General features: G+C 37.1%; 1 pseudogene; it reads left to right on the top strand.

The window, feature by feature from the left end:
• The first annotated feature begins 268 nt into the window (after positions 1–268).
• Positions 269–14,497, top strand: LOC131398931 (aldo-keto reductase family 1 member C23-like protein; annotated as a pseudogene).
• The last annotated feature ends 928 nt before the right edge of the window (positions 14,498–15,425 follow it).

Raw genomic sequence — 15,425 nt, 5'->3', positions numbered from 1 at the left:
ATGTGAATCCTGTATAAAACATCTACTCATGGAAGAAATTAATGATTTCTTTATCACTATACAATAATTCATTATTATTACACTAGATAGGCAACAAACCAGTTAACTGGTTCCAATTCTCTTCTCACTCCATGGGTTACTGCTTTAACCTTGCTCCTCCTACAATCCATTTGATAACAGTTGGACAGTGGAGTTGGGTGTTACCTTCCTGTTATTAAAATAACCATTGAAGGCAGAAGAATAAAGCAGAGTTTGCTCAGAGGAGCCTCAGGCAATGGATCCCAAATGTTGGCGTGTGGAACTGAATGATGGCCACTTCATTCCTGTACTGGGATTTGGCACCTATGCACCTGAAAAGGTAACAGTGGTGTTCTTGAGATTGAAGATTAAAAGAAAATTGGCCTAGCATGAGTGGAAGCCGACCTGGGTTGTTAAGTCATTGAGTTTCGGTGTGACTCTGGGAGGCTTACTGTGTTCTTGTCACCAGGCTAGAACCATTGCATATACAAAGAGACAAAGTAGTCAGTGGTCACTCTGCATCGGGGTCTGATCATGTGGTCATGTGCAAATCCTTCTGGATTTCCTCCAGTTTCCGTCTATTTCCCAAGTTAGTAGCAGAGATGAATCTCAGCAGCCAAGAACACTGACTATCAGCTCTCTTGCTTTGAAGGTGATTTCATGGGATTTGTTTCTGTCTATTTCTGCAATTCAAGTAACCTGTCCTCCCACCATGAAGACATGATCCAGACAAATATTTGTGGTAAAACGTCCTAGAGATGAGGTGAATGATGGGAGAGTTGCTGTTCTGCTGTGGGGTAGCCTGCTGAGTGCCAGGCAATAAATGCTCTATCTGTAGTTTCCCTTGAACTTCTCCTACTGATTGAAAATTTATCCCAAATGGAAAATATAATATAATTGGAGAGAATAACCTACAGTCTTCCAGGGAAATGTTTCAATTCTTGGCCCTTGTTATTACTTTTGATTGAAGCAAATAGGTAGAATTGCACCTTGGACAGAAGAGGAGGTAAAGTGGACAAGTCACTAGACTGGAAGCTAGAACTTTGCCTTTTAATTTTGTCATTAGACTAGGTATATGACGAGGGACTAGTATTTAAACATTGAGTTTCACTTTATCATCTATAAAACAGAAGGAAATATTCAAAGAGATATTTTGGAGATGGATGACAAGACTAGTTTACTTTGTATTGCAAGGTTGGGTGAAGGAGAGCAAAGGGTCAAGGATAATACCAAAATTTTAGCTTCAGTAAGCTTTTGAATGCCCCTACACTGAAGGAAAGAGCATGACCAGCAGTGGGCTGTTAGACCAATTATTTCCTCAAAATATCATTGAAAAAAGGAAGTTTCTGAAATATTTAGAAAGAAATGGAATGTTATTCAGCCTTAAAATGGAAGGAAATCCTGTGATTTGCAACTAGAGGGGTGAACCTGGAGGACATTATACTAAATGAAATAAGCCAGACACAGAAAGACAAATACTGCATTATCCCACTCATATATGGAATTTAAAAACGTCAAACTCATAGAAACCGAGAGTAGAGGAGTGGTAACCAGCGGCTGGGGAAGGAGGCAGTAAGAAAAATTGGGAGATGTTGATCAAAAGGTACAAACTTTCAGCTATGAGATGAAGCAGCTTTGGAGAACTAATATACAGCATGGTGACTATTGTCAATAATAATGTATTATATTCTTGACATTTGCTAAGAGAAGTGATCTTAAGTTTTCTCACACACACACAGAAAGTTAACTATGTAATGTTATGGATATGTTAATTAGCTTAATAGTGGTAATCATTTCACAATGTAGACATATATGAAAACATCACGTTGTGCACCTTAAATATGTACTTTATTTATTTGTATACAATTTTTTAGTGTGTTCTGTGTGGCTACACTGGTAGAGGACTCTTAGAAGCTATCACCTCATTTCTTGAGACTTCATTCCACATACCTTTTCCCTTTGTTGATTTTGCTTAGTAACTTCTCACAATATAAATCATATCCTTGACTACAACTATATGCTGAGTACTGTGAGTTCTTTTAGAAAATCACTGAACCTTCGGGTGTCCACGGGGAACTCTATGCTAGTGATCAACCAGTGATCACCCAGTATTGAAGGGGTTCCTGGGATACCCAACTTTTATTATTTACCAGGAAAGACCCAGGCAAACTGCCATGGGTTCATCACCACACATGCAGAACTAACCTAAGAGATGAGGAAAAGTTTGTTATTGGGCAAGTCAAGGTTCTGCCTTAGCCGTCTCTCAATCATGTGGATATCCAACTACTACCTTTGGTTGCTTATCTAGGTTCCTAAGAGCAAAGCTGTGGAGGTCACCAAACTAGCTATAGATGCTGGGTTCCGCCATATTGACTCTGCTCATGTGTACAATAATGAAAAGGAGGTTGGACAGGCCATACGGAGCAAAATTGAAGATGGTACTGTGAAGAGAGAAGACATATTCTACACTTCAAAGGTGCTGTATATGTGGTGTGTGTGTGCCCTTGTGTGAACGTGATTGTGTGGAGATGACAATTATATGATAGGATCAGTAGTTGTTCAGTGAATTGTGATTATTGGTACAACTTTCCTTACACATATTCACATATTAAATTCAGTATCAAAGAAAGATATTCACTTTCTCATCATTGCTTTGTTCAAATTTTATGATTTTAAAGTAAAGTCACTTTACTTTTATGATCCTAAGACCGTATCAGTGTGATTTAGCATGGGCTACTGGATTGGACAGAACTGTGATCCAATTAAGCTTTCCTTATCATCTGGGTGATTTACCACAATTTATTAACATTCTGCATCTCAGTTTTCACCTCCTTCAACAAGAGAGAGCAATATAAGAGGCACTTTGTGTATTAAAAAAGATATAGCTAAAGTGACTTGAATTGTGTTCAGCACATATTTATATGCTCAAACTACTTTTTCTCTACTCTTATCTAAACAAAAGAGATATTATTTATTCCCCATAGGATTGAACATTTGACAGAATTAGGTTATGTTTGTGAATTGCTTTGTAAACTCCATCAAACATGATTCAGATAATAAGCATGGTTATTAATTGATGATATATTTTATCTCCTGGATTATTTACGTCCATTGATAGTAGATGTACTGATGACAAATCCAAGCAAATAATAGAGTTTCTATGGGTAAGTGAGATCAAAAGGGAACCCAAGAAGGAAAAGAGCATTTTTCCTCATCAGTTTCCAACCATTAGAAAAATGTCTAATTATTAGGTGAAGCAACAAAAATAAAACGAACAGAACTTATAATGCAACACAACTTCCATTCTCTATCCTCTGCAGCTTTGGATCACTTTCCTTCGACCAGATTTGGTTCGACCAGCCTTGGAAAAGTCTCTGAAGGAACTTCAACTGGACTATGTTGATCTCTATATTATTCATTTTCCAACGGCTCTGAAGGTTGGCAACTTGCATGGTCACACCTATTTTACTTCTTGTTTCAGAATATTGATCAACTTGCATGGATAGTTGATTTCAGATTTTTCTTAGAAGGATGTAGGGATTCTTACAATAGAGAAGAATCCCCAAAATTGTAATTACTGATTATCTTTTTACTCACTTTATTTGAATCCTTAATTCCCTCTCATGCCTCGAAGAGAAAAGAGTTCAGCAATCTCAAATCCTATGCCTCAAATACTTGAGGAAATAAAAACAGGCATGCTCAACACACAATCCTGATTATGACTCCTGAGTCTCTTGGGATGTCACAAACACAGAGTTTCATGCAGCTGTGGTGAGCTATGAAACTGCTTTACACTTAATGAGTTGATCTCTCTATCATCATTTCAAGTGGAAACCAGATTTGGTGGTGCTCCCTCTGGGTGGGTCTAAAAGTAACAGCCTTCATAGGGAAATGTGAGACCTGGTACACTATTGGGTAACTTCACAATGGAATTTTGTAGAGTGTACTTAGCCATTAAGGACTGTGTTATGTATAATTCTTGATTTTAGTTGTAGAAAGATACTCAAGCTCTGTTCAATGCAAAAGAGTTTATTAAACTATGTATATAGGAAGTCCTAAGTTGTGGATAGATTTAAGGATTTGGAATAGGCTTCATAAATGTCTATTTTTCTTTGTATTATTATTGGTTAGCTTTATTTTTGTCACAACATTTTCTGTTGGTGGCAAATATAGCCTCGGGGCTGTTTAAAGCTCATGGTCATTAACACTTGAAAGCATCTCTGGATCTTCCAGCATCCATGTTATACTTGAACAGAACTTCAGCTGACCCTGTTTGGTTCATGTGCCTATCTTTGTACCATCATGTATTCCAAGGGATAAGGATCTCTTATTTTCTAGCCTGGATCAAGATTGCAATAGTTTTCTGGAAATAAGGCCATGTCACTTACTGTCATGCCCAGTGCAAGGGAAGCCTTTTGCAAGAGGAAAGTATCCAGGGCAGAGAAAAGTAACAAAAGTCAATATGAGTCCCAATTAGGACTTAGGAAAATGGTATTTATTAAAACGTATAATAAATTTAAGAGATTAGAGGAAGGCTGTATCCTAAAGACACTCCTTACAACTTCACATGCAAATCACTTTATAAATATTAGGATCTAGAATGTTGTACCACCTCCCTCATGGAGGCTTAGTGTCCTGGCCCTAGATGTACCTGGCAGCCTAGCTAAGTGTGGAGAAATTATTCTGTGACATCACTAAAATGACTGCTTCTATTGTAGCCAGGGGAAGAACTTCCTCTGGAAGGTGAACCTGGAAAAGTAATATTTGACACGGTGGATCTCTGTGCCACGTGGGAGGTGAGTGCTTGAAGGAGGGAGCACAGAGGAAGCCAGGAGAGGGAGAATCCGGTTCTTTTCTTCCATTTATTAGAATGGCCTATGTACCTTCTGATTCAGCAGTTCATCAACTTTTAAAAAGCTGGTATCCTGTATTGGTGTGAAGGAAATCATTACTGACATGTTTATGGAAAGGAACAGAGGAGAATGGGGACAGTGAGGATAGGCATCTCTTTCCTTCAATATGTGATATTTTGTCACGTATTTCTAAGGATAAGACAGTAATTCTTATTCTTGCTGTCACTACCTTCTTCCCCTGTTTAATTACTACTTTTCCTCTTGGTAATCATGCCAATTGGCTTCATTGTCATTTCTTGACAGTTGTTCCTTTTAACAGATTTTCTTGCATTTATTCTTGATCTATAGCCAATTTCACAAATAATTCTTCACCACCCCTTCCTCCCCAGGCCATGGAGAAGTGTAAGGATGCAGGACTGACCAAGTCCATTGGGGTGTCCAACTTTAACCACAGGCAGCTGGAGAAGATCCTGAACAAGCCAGGGCTCAAGTACAAGCCCATCTGCAACCAGGTGAGCACCCTTGGCCTCCTCTCCTTTCTGTTCTTTATCTCCTTCTTCTTGTACTACTTTGAGACGTCTATTTGGCCTCCCCTCCTGTGCATCCTACTTTTATGGAACAGAAGATTCTAGAGATCAGAGCCTCTGTCTAGATGGGTGTGAATAGAACCCATAATTGTATCTCTGTTTTGTAAATTCTTAGTGAAAAGTGTGGTGAAACTGTGTGGTAAATTGTGTGTAAGAATTTAGGGAAGGTAAAAGAGGAGACAAAGGGCTGGAATTGTTAGCAGACCTTAGAGGAAATGTGACATTTCCCTGAGCTGTAAAGGATGACCAGAGATGGGATGTGTGACAGTGAATTAGAGAGAATTTTCTACAGAAAGGAAGGCCATGAAAACATGGAACAGTCAGTAAATAAGGAAAGAGTGAAAATAAGATGAGGGAGGTGTTAGGGGTTTGTGTGTAGTTTGTATGCCTGAATCCTTCATGTTGGTATCTCTGCTTTCAGTGTTCTTTGAGTAAGAAGCACAGATACAAGAAAAATTAACTGGAGACTATGAAAGTCATCCAGGCTAGAGGGATGAAGTGATTGGTTTTTGTTGATGCTCATGGTGGATGAAATCAACATTCAGGAAAATTTAGTAGGAACCTAGAGCAGACTTTGTGATTTACTCAATCTTACTTACTAAGTAAATCTTACTCAATTGACTAGTTCTCCTCATCGATTTCTAACCCTAAATTAACTATTTTCTGTGTGGTTGTTCTTTCTGTGCTGTTACTTTTTTTTTCCTATTTGTATTTTATTATGGTAAGGACACTTAACATGAGATTTACCCTCTTAACAAATTTTTAATTGTACAGTACAATACAATATTGTTAACTATTGGGATACCATTATACAGCAGATCTCTAGAACCTATTCATCTTGCATAATTTAGACTTCATGCTCACAATTAGCAACTCCCAATTTCTCCCTCCTCACAGCCACTGGCGACCACCATTCTGCTCTCTGATTCTATGATTTTGAGTATTTTAGGTTTTTCACATAACTGGTATCATGTAGTACTTGTCATTCCATGACTGTCTTATTTCATTTACCATAATGTCCTCAAAGTATAACTTGGAGTCAAGGAGTAAGCATTTTTGATTCAAAAAAGTGGCTTATAAAACTCAACAGTTTTAAAAATAGTGATATAGCACTATTGATTTGCAATTATAAATGTTAAAAAATTCATGTGATTCTAGCATTAGTTTTATTCCTAACTTTTATTATGAAGATTTTCAGACATGAGAAAAGTTGAGTACGTTAGAGAACATCCATATTTTCCCTCCTATATCCAAAATTTTTCACATTTTGCCATGTTACCAAATATATTTGTATATATATGTGGGTCTATCAACATAGATATATGTAATATTTTGTAGACCTTCTTCAAACTAAGCTGTAAAGATCACTATTCGCTCCCACAGACCTCAGAAAGCTTATCGTCTAGTGTCCAATTAATATTAAATCATCCATATGTTTTTCCCAATGTCTTTTATAGATCTTCCTCTGTAATCAGAAGCTGATTGTGGTCCACATATTACTTTGATGGATGTTTCTTAAGCACTCTTATTCTGGAATGGTTTCTCAACACTTTTTTTTTTTTTTTTACCATGACCTCCACATAGGTTTATGTTGAATATTCTGGATTTATCCAATTATCTTGTGGTGTTTATTGACTTGTTTTTCTGTTTCAAGTTTCTGTAAATTAGAAGTTATATCTGAATGCTTTACTACATTAAGGTTACACATTTCTGGCAAGAAAATGTCCTTTGCATGCTGTGTCCCTCAAATTGTTCTCCAGTAGGGAGCCCATCACGACAAGTTGTCCCACTACGTGAGGTGTTAGTTTTGTTTTCTTGATCAAGCTAGTGGTAGCCAAGTCTGTTCCACGTAAATGTGTATTTTCCCCTTTGAAATTGCGTAGTAAACTTTCGGGTGATAATTGTCATCAGGGGAAGGCACGTTGTCCCCAAATTTTCACACAATGCTTGAGTTGCTATCAATGATTTTATACTGAATTAGTTATTGGGATTTGTAAAAGGTTATTTTCAATTTGAAACACTCTTTTAAATTTTCCTACCTGAAGTTTTATTGTTAAAAGGACATTCCCTCACCAAGTCAGGATAAAATGTGATTATTCCTAGAAGGCAGAGTAAAAGCTTAATTCCTTCCCTTTAATTATCAATGTTCTGAGAAAGCAGTTACTGTAATAATCACCATCAGTGGGAACAACTATTTTTGTTCTCTCTCATCACTATGGATTCCTGGGTTTTTGTTTACTCTGTGCGTTATAATTGCTTTTAGTCATTATTCCCTTCGATGCTCAAATCTACCCAGTGTCACCCATCACAGTGGGTGATCCCACCCATCAGTGGGATCCCATCACACTGGTTCTTTTGTCCTTTATGTATCCCTTCATGAGTCTTTGAGGAATTTCTTACTTTCTGGTCCAATTTGATGTCCGAGGCTCAAATAGTTCTCTTCCTGTTCCAGATCTGGGATTAGCCACGTCTCCTTGTAGTGTGCAATGGTATTGAGTAAACAAGATCTCATCCATAGAGTTGCTTGTTGTCAGGAACATCATCTTTTTTTTGCCCTTGCAGGGAACAGTGATATGATATTTATTTTTTAAAAAATCATTACTTGATGTTGATATTTCCAGTTGAAATTTAATACTAAAAATTTTTCTATTCAGCTTTTTTTCCTGTTGAACTTTCTCTTTCATATAACACTGCCATTCTTTAATCTGACATTTTCTCTCTTGGCTTTCTACAGGTGGAATGTCATTCTTATCTCAACCAGAGCAAACTGCTGGATTTCTGCAAGTCATAAGATATTGTCCTCGTTGCCTATGGTGCTTTGGGATCCCAGCGTCTACAAGGAAGGTAACAAAGACAGAAAAGAGTTTACCTAAAACACTATTTTTAATGAAATATTTTTAATCATACCATATTCAGTTTTTGGAATTAACTATGAACTGGTTTGGGGAGAGAAGGGAGGGACAGAAGAAATCCTTCTCCTTTACTATCTCATCACTCAGCCATGTTTTTACATTATATGTGTCTGGTTTTAGGTTAATCAATAACAAATGCCTGCATTAAATGTATTATAATCCAAAAAGTGAGACAAAAGACATAAGATTAATAACGATTTTGATATTTATTAACTAATTAACACATTTCTGGTAATACACTCTCTAAGCCTCACTTACTTTATGTCTAAAATCAGGATAATAATATGTAACTCCTAGGTTTATCGTGATAGAAAAAATTACAATCTGAAACATTTTTATAAGCTTCTATAGGAATATTACACACTATAAGAAATGATAAAATGAATAGTTCTCATTTTGGGGCTCTTGAATTTTTATCAATATCATAGAAAAGTTAAAAGAAAAATTATCCAATTCTTTTCCTCTCTGTTTCTTCTTTCATACTCTTGTTCTTACTTTGATCAGAGAAGAAAAACAGCCACTGAGAAGTAAAAGAGAAAAACTCCATGAGTTTGGAAATTTTGGTCTGAACTGAAGCATGCATCAAAATCACCTGGAGGGCTCTGCAAAGACAGACTTTTAAGGGCCACACCTGAGTTTATGAATCAGGTGGTCCTGGGTGAAGCCATGTAATTTGGCTTCCTAACAGGATCCCACGTGATACTATTGCTGCTGCTACCTTTTGAGAAGCACTGGTCTAGAGTGGACCTATTTGGTCTGTTTGGGAAGCCTCCTAACAAACTGAATACTGAGTCTCAGGTCTTCAGCATTTTTACATTTCCTTCCAGGGTAAACCAGAACTCCCCGGTTCTCTTGGATGATCCAGTTCTTTGTGCCATGGCAAAAAAGTACAAGCAAACTCCAGCACTGATTGCCCTTCATTACCAGCTACAGCGTGGGGTGGTGGTCCTGGCCAAGAGTTGCAACGAGAAGCGGATCAAAGAGAACATGCAGGTGATGAGTGAGGCTGTTGGCATAGGGCTTCTAAACAATATCCTTCACATGTATTCTTTTTAAGGCTCTCAGGATATCTTTGGGTCTAGATGAGTTACCTGTTATTTCCCATGCATGTATGCTGTATGAGTATTCCCACTGATTTTCTCCTACTGTGGCAACAGGAGAGGCTGCGTGGCTGGATGGAATTCAGATTGGACCAAAAACAGAGGTTTTAGGTCCTGCATTGTCTGCAATATACTCTGCAGCCCTGTGCAAGTAAATCTCATTTTCTTCATTCTAAAATGAGGGGATTGGATTATGTGATTTTCTTAGTCCATTTGGGCTACTATACAAAAATATCACAGATTGGGTTGGTTATGAACAATAGAAATTTATTTCTCAGTCTTCTAGAGGCTGGAAGTCTGAGATCAGGGTGCCAGCATGGTGGTTGAGTGCTCACTTCTGGGTCACAGACTTCTATATGTATCTTAAAGGGTAAAAGAGGCAAGGGAGCTCTTTCAGGTCACTTTTATGGGGCCATGAATCTCGTTCAAGAGGGCTCCACTATTATGATCTAATCATTGCTTGAGGGACCTCCTATCTAATACCATCACAGTGAGGGTTAGGTTTCCAGCATATGATTTTGGGGGCAAACAAACATTCAGACAGTAGCAATGATCTTCAGTTTCCAAACCACTGTGGTTTTAGTTTGCATTTCCTTGAATACTAATGTAGATTCATTTTCATGTATTTATTTTCCTTGAGTTTCCACATTTGCGAAGTGCCTGTTCAAGCCTTTGTCCATTTTTATTAAGTTGTCTGTCTTTTTTTTTATGTGTAAGAGACTATTATTTCACCATTAGCGATAGCTGTATAACAAATTATACACAAATTAGAATTTTCCTACAAAAACCATTTATTAAGCTTATGATTCTCTGGTTTGACAATTAGTCTGGGCTCAACTAAGCAGTTCTATTCTTGGCTGGGATCTCTCATGCATTTGCAGTGAAATGCAGAGCACTTGCTATCTCTGCTTTATTAGGTTTATTTGGCTGATGTCAGAGGTGTGCAAGCTCTGTTCCATATAATTTTTCATATAGTTGGCTAGACTATAGCCAACTAACCTGTTCTTCCTCTCATCATGATGGCATGATCCCAAGGCAGTGAGTGGATACTTGCAAAGCCTTTTCAAGTCTAGGCACAGAATGGACTCACCACTGTTTCTGGAAAATTTTATTGTCCAGTGCAAGTTACACACCAGACCAGCTTCAAAGGACAGAGAATCTTGCAAAAGCATTTTTGTCTTTTCATTCAAATTTGGGTCTCTAATACATTTTGATGATTTTTTAATATGATGTGAAAATGGACCCCAAGATATATATGTTAAATAAAAATGCAAATGTCCGTATTTTCTCATCGATTTTCATTGTCTTCTCTGACATGTATCAAATGTCTCGCAGTCAATCTCTTCTTTCTCTTCTATTCAGCTGCTTACATTTCTGTAACATCATCTTATAGTGGAAAATAACACTTTTCAGAATGTTAAAATTTTTTCTTCATTCCTTTTTCTTCTTTAATAATGTCTTTGCTATTCTTTGGCTAGTTGTTCTTTTATGTGAAATATAGTATCACTTATCAACTTCCATAAAAAATGAGCGTAAGTCTTTGTTTCATATTTCATTGAAACAGTAGATCAATTTGGAGAAAATTGACTTCTTTGCAATATTGAGACTTCCAATCAATGATTATGACATGAAGTTTTAATCACTTAGGTGTCTTTTATGTATTTTTAATAAATTTCATAACTTTCTCCAGAAAGGAATTTACATTATACTTTTGTTGGATTATTCACAGATAACTAGTAAGTTTGATATGCTTTTGGATTTTTCCTAACTTTTTATTTTGAAGATTTTCAAATGTACAGAAAAGTTGAAAGAATAATGCAACAAATGCCTTACCTAGATTCATGAATTGTGAAATTGTTGAAATTTTGTCTATCTATCCATCTATCTATCTATCTATCCATCTATCTTTCCAACTTCTCTATCTTTAACAGTCTTGGAGTATTACTATGGATTGATGGATTTATTTGGTTCAAAATATTAGCCATTAATAACATTCTTTTTGATGTTTAAAGCATCCCACATTTAGACAGTGACTTCCTCTTCAAGTCAGTTACTGTGTTCTTTGAACATGGCATCATTAGTATTTGGACAATCATTGGTTTTAATTATCTTGAAAAAAATTTTTTTCACATTCTAACTGTTCATTGATGTGATATAAAAATCCATCTGTCTTCAACAAAATTACTAAATTATATTATGTGTTTTTAAAATTCATCTCTAGATTCTTCTGGATCTTCAAGTACATGATCCTATCTCTTTGAATAATGTCAGCTTTGTTCTCTCTGCTCTTTTGAAGACCTCCTTTTTGTCTGTAGTCTCATGCAGTTTCAATATATTATATCTAGGGATGGATTTCTACTTAATTTTTGCCTGATATTTATCAGCACTTGAGTATTTTGCTTGATATCTTTAAAAACTTTTGAAAACTTCTAAGACATTTTGAGTATTGCCTCTGCGCCATTCAGTCTGATTTACTTGGATTTTCCAGATTGGAAATTATGTTTTCCAAAAAATCATAAAAATCTTTCCACTTCTGTGATAGGTTTTTGAATTCCAGTTGACTTCAGAGGACATGAAACTCCCAGATGGCCTAAACCAAAATCTTCGATATCTTCCTAGTCTCGTGTAAGTGACTTTGGTAAATATGTTTGCCTCAATTTATTTTCTGATAATGAGCATATGTTGATTGTTAAAATTTCTCTCAATACCAGGAAGAGAGAGGCCAGTTTGAGTCAGGGATGAGACAAAAGCTTTCTGGAATCTCATCCCAAACTCATTCCAAAGCTTTGTTCAGTGAGACAACAACAGGGTGAGTGGACATGGGTCAGCTTGCACTTACACGCATACGTCCTGCGCTCATCACTCCATGGAACTTTCCAAGAAGCTCAATATCATTGCTGACTCTACATCTTCCATATAGGCCTCCCATGTCTACGACAATCTAGTGGACATAGACTGTGGATATCACCACTGTAGCATAATTCAATGTTTCCAAAACTGTTTATTATCCTCTTCTCCCAACTTCTCAATTCTTTATCAGATTAAAATCTTCTCCATCAAGCTTGTGGTCCATGCCAGATATGCCCATCACCCACTTTATGGAATCTTCATAAGATGCTGCCAATTTTATGTCCTTCATAAGTTTCCAGACCTCTCTTTTCCTTTTCATTGCATGTTTGTTCAGGACCCAAACACTGAATTTCCCTCAAGAAAGGTTGGCCTTGTGGGGTCCATACGAATTCTTGGTTTATGTTTTCTGAAATGTGGAGATCTCAATGCAGAGGACAAAGTTGTCAAGAAGAGAGATTTAAACCAAAGGAGGAGTGTGGAGGCAAAAGCACCACTACTGGAGAGAATTTACAGCCTCCAAAGGATCTTTACTATTGCTTCATGATCTAAGGTTCTGGAATTTTGAGAAAGGACCTTCATTTTAAGTGAGGGAAAGGGAAGAATGCACATTCCTTTTGCCTCTGAGAATTTTAATTCAAAATAGTAATAAATGTGCTACTGTATGGGAAGGGATTAGCATAATGACAAGTTCTGAATACTAAAAACTTGGTAGATGTATTATTATCCTTGCTAATATATTTACTAATAAAGAGGCAAATGAAGAATAAGATAGGGAAATCATACAGAGAGAAAGAGAGAGTGGTAAACAATCAATAATTCTTCCAATAAATTAGATATTTTAATAATAAGCAATCATTTTTCTATTGCTTTCTATTTTGGGTTATTACTGAATAGAATTCTGCTCACTGTACAGTAAGCTCTTTGGAGATGGGACCCAATGTTTTCATGACAGCCTTTCCATTTCTGAATCTAACTTGGTATGTGGTGTGTGGTGGGCAGTTAGTAAATAATTAATAAATTAAAAAAATGGAAGTGAAATTGCTATCAGTAACCTATATCACCCTAAAGTATTTATTAGTGCTGAGCATGTGGCTGGACTTGTCCTGTGCAAAACAAGGCAGAATTGGTCTCTTCATCCACTGAGGATTTGAAATAAGAAACGATAGGCTATCTTGCTGCTTTATTGACAGATGTAGCTAGGGAGAGGAACATATTTTATTATTTGACTCTGTATGTTCTGTGTATTAAGTTCTGGGCAGGAAATACTAGTTGAGTAATTTAATTATTATTTTTTAAAAAAAATCGTAAGAAAGTCATGTTTGTGAAAGAAAGAGAGGGAAACTTCACAACCTGTCAGGAAATAAAATGTTTAACTTTACCCTAATGACAGCTCCATAGAAATCACTTCTCTATTGTTGGGGGAAGAGGGACAATCCCCCTCTGCCCTTTCCCTTTAAGTTCTTATGGCTGGCCAAATAATTAACAAGACAGGTTAGCAGGAGAAAATAAGACCAAGTTTGATAACATGTATACATGGGAGAAACCAGGGACACTGCGTTTCTCAACACAATAGCAGAAATTCTCGTCTTAAATACCATGTTCAGCCAATGACAAAGGAGGATGTTGGGGGTGGGGGGAGTCAGTTATAGGAGATTACCACTAAAGCACAGTAAACAAGAATAAGGTTATTATGAAGATTTAAAGCCTCACCTTCCACATTGATAAGTTTCTAGAAATGAAGTTGTCACCCCTCTTCCCAATACAGAGGGGGAGATACCTTTACAAATGGAGATTTCCCTTATAAATGTAAATGTGTTTCTGGCAACTCCTCACAGGGCCATCCAGAGAATGTGGCCAGAGACAGAACTTCAGATAAAACGGGCTTGTTGGTGCCTTTCCTATTGTAACATCTATTTTACATTATATTACAGCGATCAGATAGAAGATCTGTTCCAGGAAGGAGTTAGTATGTCAAATTCTTTAGGCAGTTAATGGGGGAGGTCAAATGTCCCTCAGAGAAAACAATCAAGGTAAAGAGATATATTTCAGGATGGCCAAATCTTGATCTCCCACACTATCATCCTAGAAACAGAGTCATTGGATCCATATGATGCATTGTTCTATCTCATTTTAGTTTTGCTGACCACCCTGAGTATCCATTTTCTGATGAATATTAACACCGAGGCCTTTGTCCTGACTTCTACCAGAAGACCTGCGTGTAGATAATGAGGCGTGAAATGTCTCAGATGTTGGTGATTCGACACGTCAGTGTAGGTTCCATCCATGCTGCTTAGCAACTTATACTTAGCTAGACTTAAGTCAGGAAGGAAAGACACTCAATTTTTCTCGCTTTCTTTAAAAATTAAAGATTTCTTCCAGTAAAGATTCTTTACCTACTCCAGTCTCTGTTTTGTATATTTTTTTTGCTTCTGAGTCATGAGAGCCAAAAATTGATTTACCTAGAATTTGGGGCAAGTGGGAGATGGGATATGATAACAGCTATTTTATAGACATATCTGGAGTGGGATGGGTAGAGTTGTCAGCCTCTAAGGAAGTGGTAGTTAGCAGGTATTTATCAGTCACTGTTCCTTTAGTCCTCCGAGGAACAAGACAAGACACTACATATGTGTGCAAGGTGAGGCACATATTACAAAGATGACCAGCAGTGAAAACACTCCCTTCCATCAGAGCTCCAGGAAATCCCAGAATGAGGTATCCCAGTTTCAGGGCTGGCCCAAGAGGTGGGAGGGGAACCAGCCTGGAATGATCGGGATTAGGATTAGGATAAGGACTCAGACATACAGAAGGTGGAGGGAGCTGAGCATATATCTATTGGGGAAACTTTGTAAAATGCCTCTTTGCTACTTCTCTTCTGCACATAAAAAGAAATTTTACACAGCATTTTACCAAAGAACCAGAGCTGAGAGTCAGGACTAGACTGCCGCGTGTGCTCAAGTAACAGTAAAGAGCTCGCTGGGTTGTAGTTGGGCAGAAATTCAAAGAAACAATTGACTGATCAAATCACCATGAACATTAACTCCATGTTTGTCAAATTTTCTCAGGTTCAAAAAAATATTAATTTGATATACTCGATCCTTTTAAGTG

The sequence above is a fragment of the Diceros bicornis genome, chromosome 36, assembly GCF_020826845.1.
Source record: "Diceros bicornis minor isolate mBicDic1 chromosome 36, mDicBic1.mat.cur, whole genome shotgun sequence".
Taxonomy (NCBI): domain Eukaryota; kingdom Metazoa; phylum Chordata; class Mammalia; order Perissodactyla; family Rhinocerotidae; genus Diceros; species Diceros bicornis.
The sequence above is the reverse complement of the archived record's forward strand: the minus strand, read 5'-3'. Positions and strand labels throughout refer to the sequence as shown.